The sequence below is a fragment of the Abramis brama genome (genome assembly GCF_963993115.1).
Source record: "Abramis brama genome assembly, chromosome: 9".
NCBI classification, from domain to species: Eukaryota; Metazoa; Chordata; class Actinopteri; order Cypriniformes; family Leuciscidae; genus Abramis; species Abramis brama.
Genome location: NC_139971.1, coordinates 12,999,357 through 13,012,766, shown reverse-complemented (window position 1 = coordinate 13,012,766; position 13,410 = coordinate 12,999,357). Strand labels below are relative to the sequence as shown.

Below are 13,410 nucleotides of genomic sequence, written 5' to 3'. Positions count from 1 at the left end.
CCATTGAAAATTCTTATGTTGGTCATACTTCCAAAAAGTAGAATCTGTGATTCCGAATGACAGTATCCACACCAGCGCAGTGACTGACAGCCGCACATTCTCCTCAAAACATTGGATTGTAATTCCACGAATAACTGAAATTGCAGATTGTGAACAGAGATGGCGACAAAGAGGAAAATCAAATCAACTTCTCAATCAGAAATCAACTACTTTGAGCTTTGTCTGAAATTAAAAGAGAACCACTGAGTGATAAAACTAGTCTGACTAGTGCTTTATACAGTTCTGTGTTAACCTAAGGCCATCAGGGGTTATGTGTGATAGTCCTGAGGTTTTGATAAACAGAGCAGTCCTTTATACTAAAATACTGCACTGTAAACCCAGATTTTGATTCAACTCAAAGAGATTGAGTTCATATTACTTAAATGTGTCTAATTTATTGACATTACTTGTTAATTCTGATTAAGCTGAACTTTTTCTTGTCCTTTCTTATTGTAATTGAGTTTTTAAGTCCAATCAGTAGTTTCTACTCAAACAAACTGAGTTTGTATTACTTAAACATGTGTCATTTCTTTACATTAATTATGAATTCTGAGTAAACTGTACTTTTTAATGGCCTATCTTATTGTAATTATGTGTTTGAGCTCAAACAACTTAATATCACCAAGTTTTGCCTGTCCAACGGTATGTTCAGAGGGTCAAAAACAAAATACGAAATCGCGAATTATTTTCCAGATGGAGTCATGGGTAAGTTCGTGATTTCTGGACGTTATTGTTGTGTCCACTGTAACCATTTGTAAATTTACTGCTAATTTCCTACAGAATTGTAGTGCATTTCCATAATACAGCTAGTATTAGGCTGTATCTTTTACAGAACAGCTGTAAATATACAGCACCATTTCTGTTTTCAACCCGATAAATTCGTAATACAGTATCATACTGAAAAGGTATTGCATTGTGGGATTGATTTCTTTCGCGCTCAATTCAGTTCAAATGTGACGCGAGCAGACACTACTACAGGCAAACTTGATTTGTCAGCGAGATTCATTCAACTGAACAGAATAATCATTCATGTTAGCCTATCAAGATAAACAGTGTCTGCGAATCTGTGAGCAATTTTTAAGATTTTGTGAGCTTCGGTTCGTGTTTCAAACAGTAGCTAACAGTTAGTTGCCTGAGGCGCAGCAGAAAATGGACGACATTAACGTTACATGAAGATGGATGGAAGAATCATCTGAATAATCTAACCTGTGCCTGTAACGATAAGTGGGATTTAGAGTTTGAGAAGATGGGAAAATTGTTCAACTGAGTGATACGGTAAGCCAGTATATATATTTTTGCGTTCGCATTTCTACATTGTTTCCACGTATTTGGTTTGATTTTGCGAACGCGGTTTATACCGCGGCCTCGCAAGCATTCACTCTGTTCCACCTGTTTACCAAGTAACTTAACTGTAACAGTTAACGTTAACTTCGACATTTCACATAGCCTAATAGGCAACATTTACCCTATTTTTTACAGTCTATGCATTTACCATGTTATTTGCATGACACGCTTTTGATATATATATATATACATATATTTTTTTCGTTTCAGGCTTTGCAATCTGATGACAATCCAGTGCTAATGTAAGTGCTTTTAAGTAGTGTTACAGTTATAGTCTATCTATGTGGTAAAAAAATAAAGAAATAATGCTGTCAGTTATGTGATCGTGCTTTTGAATCGTTGTCAGAATTTTGCTAGCACAAGAAAATCCATGTTCCTAATGTTGTTTTTAAATGTAAGTTAGTATTCCTGATTGCCACGCCATGGTCCTACAACTACTCCCACCATTCAAAGAGAAGTTAGACGGTGTTATCCTTAAAGCAGATAAGTAGAGATTATTCAACAAATCTCATTAATCTGTAATATGTTTTATGTTTTGGTTTTGTTGATCATGGCTGTGCTGTCCTTTTTAAAAATTGTTTCAGGAATTTGCAAAGCTGATATCCAGCAATCTACACTTGCCAGAGAGTCCACACTTTATATTGCTTGGTATGTAAACATTGGGTAGTTTTAATCTAAAATGAAAAGCCATCATTTACTCACCCCACTGCAAAATATGTTTTTCTTAATTAGTGTTTTTTTCTTGTTTCCAGTCCAGATATCTAAAATTCTTACATGAAGAAGCATTTAATAGACAAGTAAAAATTGTCTTGTTTTCTGAAAGAATAAGTCAAAATTAAGTGAGTTTATGCTTAAAACAAGCAAAATAATATGCCAGTGCTTTTAACGTTCTAACCCTAATCAATTTTAATGTTTAGGTGAAAAATTTAATTCATAAAAATATGAATAGACAACTACATCGAACCACAGTGAAACTCACACTAGTTATTTTAATTATTAATATTATTTATTAATTAATTTTTATTTTTATTTTTTCAATTACAGGTCAATCTCTATGCGACCAGTGCTGGATATTATGTTTGTAAGGTCAAGGTGTGTGTGGAAAGGATCACAGCATCTTCATCACTGGCCTGGCAGCGCTGTTTGCCTCCTCCTATAACTTCAGAATGCAGTACAGGAAGAGGCAGCACCTTGAGTTTGTTCAGAGGTTAGTCATTGACATATTTGCCATTCATATAAATATTGGACTGAATTGTGACTTGTCTTGACAGTATTTATTAAGCTGACTACTGGTATAAACAATATGGCCATGGTTTCCATACTGGGCTTAGCTTAAGCCAGGTCTAGGCCTTAATAAAATTAGGATATTTAAGCAGCTTTTATAAAAATGTCTAATAAAAAAAAACATTACTGGTGTGCATCTTGAGACAAAACAGTGGCAGTTACATTTTTTAAGATATGTCATGGCAAGTTGTTTTCAGTTAAATGATTAGTGAAAATTCTGTCATTAATTACTAACCAATTCTTCCAAACCTGTAAGACCTTCGTTCATCTTCAGAACACAAATTAAGATATTTTTGATGAAATCTGAGAGGTTTCTGAACCACCCATAGACAGCAACGTCTTTGCAACTTTCAAGGCCCAGAAAGGTAGTCAAAACATCGTTTAAATAATCTATGTAACTACAGTGGTGCAACCTTAATATTATGAAGCGATGAGAATATATTTTGTGCACAAAAACAAAATAACGTCATTATTCAACAATCTCTACTCTTTCTCGTCATTCTCCTACGCTGTTGACGTAGTGTAAACAGTGTCAAGTCACCTTCATTTATATAGTGCTTTAACAATATAGATTGTTTCAAAGCAGCTTTACAGTGATAATAGGAAAGTACAGTAACATAGATTGTTTAGGCTTTACAGCAGCTCTAGAATAAATTTATTAAACTATTTTTGACCGTCAAAATGCCGGCGGACAGCTTCAGTGAGTTGTTCAAAATCTTTCTTTTTAGTAAACTGTGTACACAAACAATGTTCTCAATGCTGGAGTTCATGTGTAGAGCCCCTGGTGACACTTCCAGTAAAGTTTCATGTTGTGTCGAGCCTTCTTAGTGTTTTAAAAATAGCTATTTTTGATGCTATAATAGTCGTGCCCCAAGCACTCACATTCAAAAGGCAATTTGACCGAAAACGAAAATACGGTCAAACTTAAAATTGGCGTTTCCATCCTAATTATGCTTTTAAACGAAACGAAAAGAGGTTTTAAACGAAAGAGGTTGCATTTTGGCAAGAGTTATCCTTTAACGCGTTCCGGCCCACTAATCTGCACAAAACGGATGTGTCTGGTGGCTCGAGAATGTAAACCCTGTTTTAGATTTCTAGGTGCAAGCCTTGAAAAAAAGCCAGTGCAGCGCTTCTGGGTTCTACGTCAGAACGTAGGCTTATTATTGGCCAACTCTGGTCGTGTGTGATGACCCAAGAGCTAGCCAATAGTGAGCCTACATTCTGATATAGAACCCATAAGCGCTGCACTGGCTTGCACTACGTCAACAGTGTAGGAGAATGACATGGAAAAGAAGAGATTATTCAACAATGTCGTTATTTTGGGGTTATTTTGCACACAAAAAGTATTCTCGTCACTTCATAATATTAAGGTTGAACCACTGTAGTTATATGTACTATTTACTGATGTTTTTACCACCTTTCTGGGCTTTGACAGTTGCAATGACATTGATGTCAATGGAGGGACAGAAACCTCCCAGATTTCATCAAAAATATCTTAATTTGTGTCCCGAAGATGAACGAAAGTCTTGAGGGTGAGTAATAATGACATAATTTTCATTTTTGGGTGCAAACATGCATTTTAGTCTGGTAAATATCATGTTTAACATTATCATGTAGTCATGTATGCAATTCACATTGCAAGGCTTGCAATTAAAGTTAAATTATTTCTGTCACAAAGGTTTGGGCTGGATTCTGGCAATGTGTGCTCTATATAAACTGAGAGTCTATGACTGCCTTTCCACTGATACTCTGATGGGACCTGATGAGGGGATGATATTGTTAATGAGCTGGGTGATGAGTAGACAAAAGTTGTAGAATAAAACTTTAAATCTGGCAACCCCACTTTCAAAAGTTTAGTTAGTAGTATTTATTATGACAGTGCACATGTAAACAGACACATTGAGCTGATGTATTTTAACCCGGGCAGAAAAAATATCAGTTATTGATCACAACATCCAACATTGCTTTTTTTTTCATGTTGTTCAGTTTTATCCAAACAAACTAGTCGTTAAAACCGATATCTGGTTTTTATTTACACATCTTTTGTGCTGTCTATCTCTGTCAAAATATATAAACTCAGTCCATAATATTTCATTGTTTTTTTTTCTTTCTTTTCAGCCTTTTAGACGCTTTCTTCACATCAATCCTGAACGTGGATCAAAAACAAAGAAAGGACAAGTAACTTCAAAGAAAGCTGGCCAAGTTGTGCAAAACAAGAACACCACAGAAAGCCTACAGGTTTCCTCACTTCTGCGAAAACTTGCAGACTTTGAATGGGATTTCCTTTGCACTTTTATGGACTTCAGAACAGAAACAGCAATTCACTGCCATTATAAAGCTTGGAAGAGCCAGGGCATTTTTAATATAGCTCCAATTGTATTCGTCTGAAAGAAGAATGTCGTATAGACCTAGGATGACTTGAGGGTGAGTAAATCATGGGCTAATTAAAATTTTTGGATGAACTATCCCTTTAATTAAGCGCTAAGTGTTACCTGTTTGTTGTTAAAGTGTTAAAATTGCATTTTATGTTTAAAAAAAATTCAGCCAACATGTTCACAGAAGGCAATTTTCTGATCTTTGCTTTTAACCAAAATAAATGTTTTAAAACCCAGAAAATGTTGTTTTCTTTTTCCTAGTATGGCTACTCTTATGAAACCTTAACATATAATATTTTAATTATGTAATTATAAAAGCAGCATTCCCTGTAAAATACAATTTATTGCTGTATACAAGTTTAATATTGTAAAAGTATGTGGTATATACTGTATTTGGTAATTCCAGTGGAGTACTATAAATGCTTTTTACTGTACTAGTGCTGTAAAAATACAGTATGTGGCTGGCAATGGCAAAATATTTTACATGGCTCTATTTATTGAAAGATATTTTGAGTTTCAGGAGCTAAAAGTTAAGTTGGGTACGTTAGAATATACAATTTAGTTGAATTGGTAATGGAGTAATGCTTACTTAACAAGCTGAGTTAAATAAATGGGTGGGGGATGATTGTTTAAACTAAGTATCTTCAGTTACTTTAACTCGGTTATAAGTACATTCAACTTAAATGTTCTATTCCATTCCATTATGGGCTTAAGTACATTGAACGTAGTCCATTTCACTTATTCAACTAATGCTTCATTACTTAAAAATTTTAAGGCAACGAGTTACCTTGGTTTTTTTAAGTAAATTCTACTTATCCGGGTTTACAGTGTGTTGCCCAGGGGCAGCTGATGCAAATGGACAAAGTAGACCATACACACATGCCATCTACAACACAAGCTTATAATATATGAGCACATGCAACACTTCTAAGCATTTACTACTCCAGCATGAAACTCACATCTGATGTCAAGCTGAAAAATAACCTGATTCCATACTTTAACCAGCACTGTAAGATATATAAATACAGGCATCGGTCACCACAAAAATCCCCTCTGTATAGATCCAGAAAAACAGCAGCTGTTGATGTGAATGCTCTTTTTATATTAACTATGGATGTGGCTTATGGCTTTAGAGCTTCCTTTCATTATGTGGTCATCAGTCACTCTGCTGTGGGTCCTTCTGGCCAGTGAAGATTCAGCAGGGGTGTGGCACCTCTGAAGTGTAATTGTATGCAAAATATATTTTGGGTAAACTAAAAAAAACTAAATAAAAAGACTTAGGACCAGATTTACTAAACAGGGCAAATTAGTGTGAGAGCGCAGTTCAACAAAAGAGCTGATGGGAGTGCGAAGTTCTGAGCGTGATCTACTGACGACACACCAATTAAAAGAACACTGAATCATCTGGATCATTTCCATAATGACCAAAGCAATCTCCCAAGAGCAGCGCAAATTAGTGTCTGGTTGAATTTACACTATTATTTACCGCCTTTTCAGTGCTATTTTTTTCCAATTCCAATTTATTTATAAAGCACATAATAATACAACAATGAGCACAATGACAACTGACCATCGTGCTACACAAAAAATAAAACATAAAATTATAACAAACACAAATAACTGTAAATAAAGAATAAGCAAAATATATACTCTCAGATTCTCCACAGACTCTTAGGAGTCTTAAGATCAGCGGCCACATTTTGGCATTTATATAATATTATATACAAATTAAATACATTAATTAAATTATATATATGTATGCAGGAATATATATATATATATATATTATGGCAAGCCGTTCAGGAAATAATTATATTTATAATATGAAGTCTGAATATATAGAATGAAAGTCTGAATATATATATTAAATGAATGTCTGAATATATAAAACAAATGTCTGAATATATATGGAATGAAAGTCTGAATATATATAGAATGAAAGTCTGAATATATATAGAATGAAAGTCTGAATATATATAGAATGAAAATCTGAATATATAGAATGAAAGTCTGAATATATAGAATGAAAGTCTGAATATATATAGAATGAATGTCTGAATATATAAAATGAAAGTCTGAATATATATAGAATGAATGTCTGAATATATAGAATGAAAGTCTGAATATATATATAGAATGAAAGTCTGAATATATATATATATATATATATATATATATATATATATATATATATAATGAATGTCTGAATATATAAAATGAAAGTCTAAATATATAAAACGAATGTCTGAATATATGGAATGAAAGTCTGAATCTATATATAGAATGAAAGTCTGAATATATATAGAATGAAAGTCTGAATATAAATGTTTTATTGAAAATAATAGTTTGGTTTGAAGTCACCATTATGGTGATCAATATCCCCTTTAGTTGGATATTCCAGAATGAAAGTCTGAATATATATAGAATCAAAGTCTGAATATATATAGAATGAAAGTCTGAATATATAAAACGAATGTCTGAATATATGGAATGAAAATCTGATGTTATCAGCGCCATCTTGTGTTATTCATCTACTATTTTTTATACACATTTTGAACAATGATCGAGTCCGCACAAAATTTAGTAGCAGCAATTTTAAGTAACGATCATCTAATTAACACCCTGGCGAATGCGTGTACGGGCCAAAATACTGGCAACCGTACTCAACATCATTCTACTGATGAAGAAATTAATTCGCTATTTCATCGTGGAAGAGCAAATGCGGTGAATTCATAAGATTCATAAATTCCTTCGAGAATGATGCATAATGTTCTTTCAGCAACATTTTGTTGAACATGACTGCCCATAAGCGCTAAGAATGTTGCAAGAATGGAAATATGATCCTTCAGATGACGTGATGTAGACTCCAAATTGTTTATGTTGTTTGGAGTATGACCAACTGTTGCAAAAAAAGTCTTGTAGCTCACCAAAGTATTGGAAAATTTCAGGGAATGACATTTTTAAATGAATCACAATTAAAAAGGCTAAAACAAGTTACACATTATTCAATGAGAATTGTCAAATGTACACTTTCTTTTCACATATTCACACTTTCACATACATTTAGACTTTCATTCTATATATATTCAGACTTTAATTCTATATATTCAGACTTTCATTCTATATATATTCAGACTTTCATTCTATATATATATATTCAGACTTTCATTCTATATATATTCAGACTTTCATTCTATATATTCAGACTTTCATTCTATATATTCAGACTTTCATTCTATATATAGTCAGACTTTCTATATATATTCAGACTTTTATTCTATATATTCAGACATTCATTCTATATATATTCAGACTTTCATTTTATATATTCAGACATTCATTCTATATATATTCAGACTTTCATTCTATATATTCAGACTTTCATTCTATATATATTCAGACTTTCATTCTATATCTTTCATTCTATATATATTCAGACTTTCATTCTATATATATTCAGACTTGTATGTCAGTGAGGATGAATTGAGTGATGCGGATATTGACAACAATGATGTAGAATTTATAAATGGTAGTGAAGACATCATTCTGTACGATGATATAAATTATAGAGCAAATGAGTTTGGCTGTGACATAGATTCGGATGAGCATTTGTTTAATAATATAATTAATGATTGTGATTACTACACTGACGAGCAATTTAAATGCATTAATATGAATGGTGCCTTTAGTATTATACACTTTAATAGTAGGAGTTTGAACAAAAATTATAACGACATTAAACAATATCTTAGTCAGTTTAACAAATTCAGTGTCATTGCTGTTTCTGAGACTTGGTTGGATGCAGATAGGTGCTGTGAAGTAGAATTAGATGGATATGAATTGTTCACTACCAATCGGATAAATAAAGAGGTGGGGGCGTTGCACTATACATAGATACAGATCTGAGGTTTAAGAGGATTAATGGTGAGTCAACCACCATTGATGATGTTTTGGAGTGTATAACGTGAAATTATTGTAGAAAAATCTAAAAATATTGTTGTTAGTTGTGTGTACAGAACACCTGGATCATGTCTAGACATCTTCAATAAAAAAATGGACAGTCTTTTAAGTAATTTAAACAAGGTCCATATTGTGTGTGGTGACTTTAATATTAATCTTCTGAACCCTCAGAAAAATGTGAAAACAACAGACTTTATTAATACTATGTATAGCAACACTCTATTTCCTCTTATTGTTAAGCCAACCAGAATTACTACGGACACATCAACATTAATATATAATATTTTTACTAATCAATTAGCAAGTCAAATTACCGCTGGAGTACTTATCAATGACATCACTGACCATTTTCCTATTTTTAGTATTTTCAAACAATTACGAAACAATACAACCAAAACAAATGATTTCAAAGTTGTAAGACATAGAACTCCTGAAGCTATTGCTGGTCTCAGGGGTGACTTATGTGCCCAAACTTGGGAAGAAGTGTATACAACTCCTGACCCTGATAGGGCATACAATGCCTTCCTACTTACTCTAATCTAATTGTATGACCAGCACTGTCCGCGTAAGAAATATTACATTAAAAACAAAAATAGCCAGGATAAGCCATGGCTTACCAAGGGCATAGCTAAGGCCTGTAAAAGAAAACAACAACTCTATAGAGTTTATTTAAAGCAAAGGACTAAACAAAATGAAGAAAGGTATAAAATGTATAAGAATAAGTTAATTCAAATAATAAGATTTAATAAAAAAGAACAAGAATGATATCCAAGGTACCTGGAGGGTTTTGAATGGCATTATCAGGAATGGGAGAAAAAAGGAAGAATATCCAAATTATTTCACAGTGAATAATTCAATCATCAGTGAAACAAAGGAAATTGCTAATGCATTTAATAGCTTTTTTGTCAGTGTTGGACCTAAGTTAGCCAATGGAATTGTGCAATCAAACAATGCAAAAGAATTTGAAGAAATTAATATTAAAAATAATCTAAACTCACTTTTCATTGAAAGTGTTAGTGAGAGAGAAATCATGGAAATTGTACATTCCTTCAAGACTAAGAGAACAACAGATGGATTTGACATTGATATGGTCCTCGTGAAAGATATCATTGATTGTATTGTTACTCCTTTCATGTATATATGTAATCAGTCTTTTTTAATGGGTATCTTTCCGAGTAAAATGAAAACTGCCAAAGTAATACCTATTTTTAAAAGTGGAGAAAAGCAACAGTTTACCAATTACAGACCGATTTCAATACTCTCGCAGTTTTCAAAAATATTGGAAAAGCTATTTGTGAAACGACTTGATAGCTTTATAGACAAGCATAACCTGTTAAGTGAACATCAGTACGGTTTTAGATCCAATAGGTCCACTTCAATGGCAGTCACAGAACTAGTAGAACAGATATCAACATCTATTGAGAACAGTGAGTATGCTGTTGGTGTCTTTATTGACCTTAGCAAGGCCTTTGACACTATAGACCATTCATTGCTTTTAAATCAATTAGAAAGGTATGGTGTCAGGGGCTTAGCACATGCTTGGCTAGAAAGTTATCTAAGTGACCGAAATCAGTATGTACATATTAATAGTATCAGTTCAATGGAGGCAAAAATAACCCACGGTGTTCCTCAGGGCTCCGTTCTGGGACCTAAACTATTTATTATGTACATTAATGAAATTAGTGAAGTCCTCAGCAAATTGCAATGTATCCTATTTGCTGATGATACCAGTTTGTATGGTTCAGGAAAAGATCTTGAGCTGCTTTTGAATTCAGTAGAAACCGAACTTAAGATACTCAAAAAATGGTTTGAAGTAAATAAACTTTCCATAAATCTGCATAAAACTAAATATATTGTATTTGGAAACAAGGTAGTAAACAAACTATGTCGACTCAAAATTGGGGAGGTAGAAATTGAAAGGGTGTATGTAATAAAGTTTTTGGGAATCAATATTGATGATAAGTTCAATTGGAAAGCGCATATAAATATACTAAAGACTAAAATTTCAAAACTTATTGCTATACTGTGTAAAATAAAAACCTCTGTGAATCAAAACGCATTATATATACTGTACAATTCCCTCATCCTTCCATACCTTAGCTATTGTGTGGAAATATGGGGGAATACCTATAAAACTAATATACAACCTATTTTCTTATTGCAGAAGAAAGCAATTAGAGTGATTAGCTATGCAGAATACCTTGCTCCAACAAATCCACTTTTTATTAGATTAAATATATAAAAATTTCATGATCTTGTTGATGTTTACACAGCAGTTGTGATGTACAAGGCTCACAATTTCATGCTTCCTCACTGTTTACAAGAGATGTTTCAAACCAGAGAATCTAGATACAGCCTCAGAGGAACTGATCTGTTACAAAAACCTATGGCGAAGAGTAATATTAAGAGGAGGTGTTTATCAGTTAAAGGAGTTGATCTATGGAACGGTCTTCTTATTCAACTTAAGGGCTCTAAAACTGTTAATGCATTTAAGAAAATGTATAAGTTAAACATTATGGAAAAGTATAGAACACTTGAATGAAGAACATTAGAAAAGTAGTTGAAAGAGGATGCATAATATAATTTTGATTGTTGAAGTTTAAGTTCTGTGCTTACATGTTACCATCGTTGGTATAAGATAAATTGTATAATTGTGTCATCTTTGGACATAGTGTCTCAGTTGTAAAAGGGGTTAGGCAAAATAAGTCTTGACTTCAGCCTAAACCCCTTCGGTCAGGTATTATTTAGCATTTAAATTCCTAATGTACACATTTTGTATTTATCTTTCTAATGTACTACACATTTCGTTTTTTTCTTTCTTTGTTTTTATTTTATTTTATTTGTATTATGTACAGGATCTTTGAATTACATGTGACCTAAGATTTAAATGTTCATAATGACCGAAGAAATAAACTACTACTACTACTACTACTACTACTACTACTTTCATTCTATATATATTCAGACTTTCATTCTATACATATTCAGACTTTCATTCCATATATATTCAGACATTCGTTTTATATATTCAGACTTTCATTCTATATATTCAGACTTCATATTATAAATATAATTATTTCCTGAACGGCTTGCCATAATATATATATATATATATATATATATATATATATTGTGGTGGCAAACAATTTTCTAATACTGAATAAGATACAAACAGGTATTAATTGTCTTTAACAATTATTTATTCCCTTGCAAGGAAAGGTCAGCAGTCATACAGTCATTACAAAGTGCCTGCAGAGTGTGACTACAAGAGGGGGGTATCCTTCATTCTTTATAGTTGTTCCTCCCCCAAGGTTGTTTTCCCGAGGCTACATCAAGATACATCTTAGCCATAACTAACATATTGTTTAGATTTGTCGATCATATTTAATCATTTTACACCCTTGAATGGAGACTCTCTGTCTCGGTCATACATTCAGTCACATTAACTTTTGTCCGGTCATATACAAGGACATACACATACGTATATTCATAAGGGTATGTACTGTATCGACACTACATTCATCTGATTATCATCATATTTCTAAGATTCTATGAATATAAGAAAATGCAAACAAAAAATTTAGATTTCATTAAATTTCTTCCACAATATGTATATATATATATATATATATATATATATATATATATATATATATATATATATATATATAATGTAGAATTTTGTGGATTTATTTGTTTGTTTATTTATTTGCGTATGTATATATTTATTTATTGTTTTTGCATAGACTTTAGCTTTGTGAAGTTATGTTCCATAAGACACACCTGCACAAAACAAAAATAGATGGACTGAATGAAAATGCAAATTCACTCTCTGAGCAGGTGCCGCTTATGGAAAAGAAGCACTACAGCTTTTGGGTTAAAACAAAGCAAGCTGTGCTTATAAACACTTTATACTGAGGTAAGAGGAAAAGAAAATGCAATCGAAATTATTCTGAAAACAGTCAGTTTTCTTCAGAGATACATTCACATAAACCCCCAGCCCAATTTAATATTTATATTTTTCTTCAAATATTCGAGCATTGCGAACAGTGATCTTGCTGTGTCTGGTATTTTCTCTGCTGCGCGTCTGCGCTCTCCTCCTTTGCATCCGTCTTCACCATGTCCCATCTCTAGTCTGAGTTAACGTTCTGTTTAAAGACTTCGTAATATTTTCACACAAATTACATTTTGCAGTGTGTGTGCAAGCCCGAAATAGAGATCAGCCAAAATTAAACTCTGTTTACTCATTCGACCGGTGTATCTCTAAAAAAAGGTCGCACCACAAGAATTATTTCAACCTGATCTCATGAAATTCGTCTCTACAGCACGCATTGAATTTATCGTGCAATTTTTACGCAAATTTTCTTCTTCTTTTTTTACGTGCATATGATACGCACTGTAAACCCCT

General features: G+C 32.8%; 1 long non-coding RNA gene across 1 annotated transcript; it reads left to right on the top strand.

Annotated features, from left to right (window-relative positions):
• The first annotated feature begins 962 nt into the window (after positions 1–962).
• On the top strand, positions 963–1,955 carry LOC311089545. Its single transcript, XR_014607707.1, has 3 exons — positions 963–1,314; positions 1,594–1,625; positions 1,787–1,955. It is a non-coding gene; the product is annotated as an uncharacterized lncRNA (long non-coding RNA).
• Positions 1,956–13,410: the final 11,455 nt, after the last annotated feature.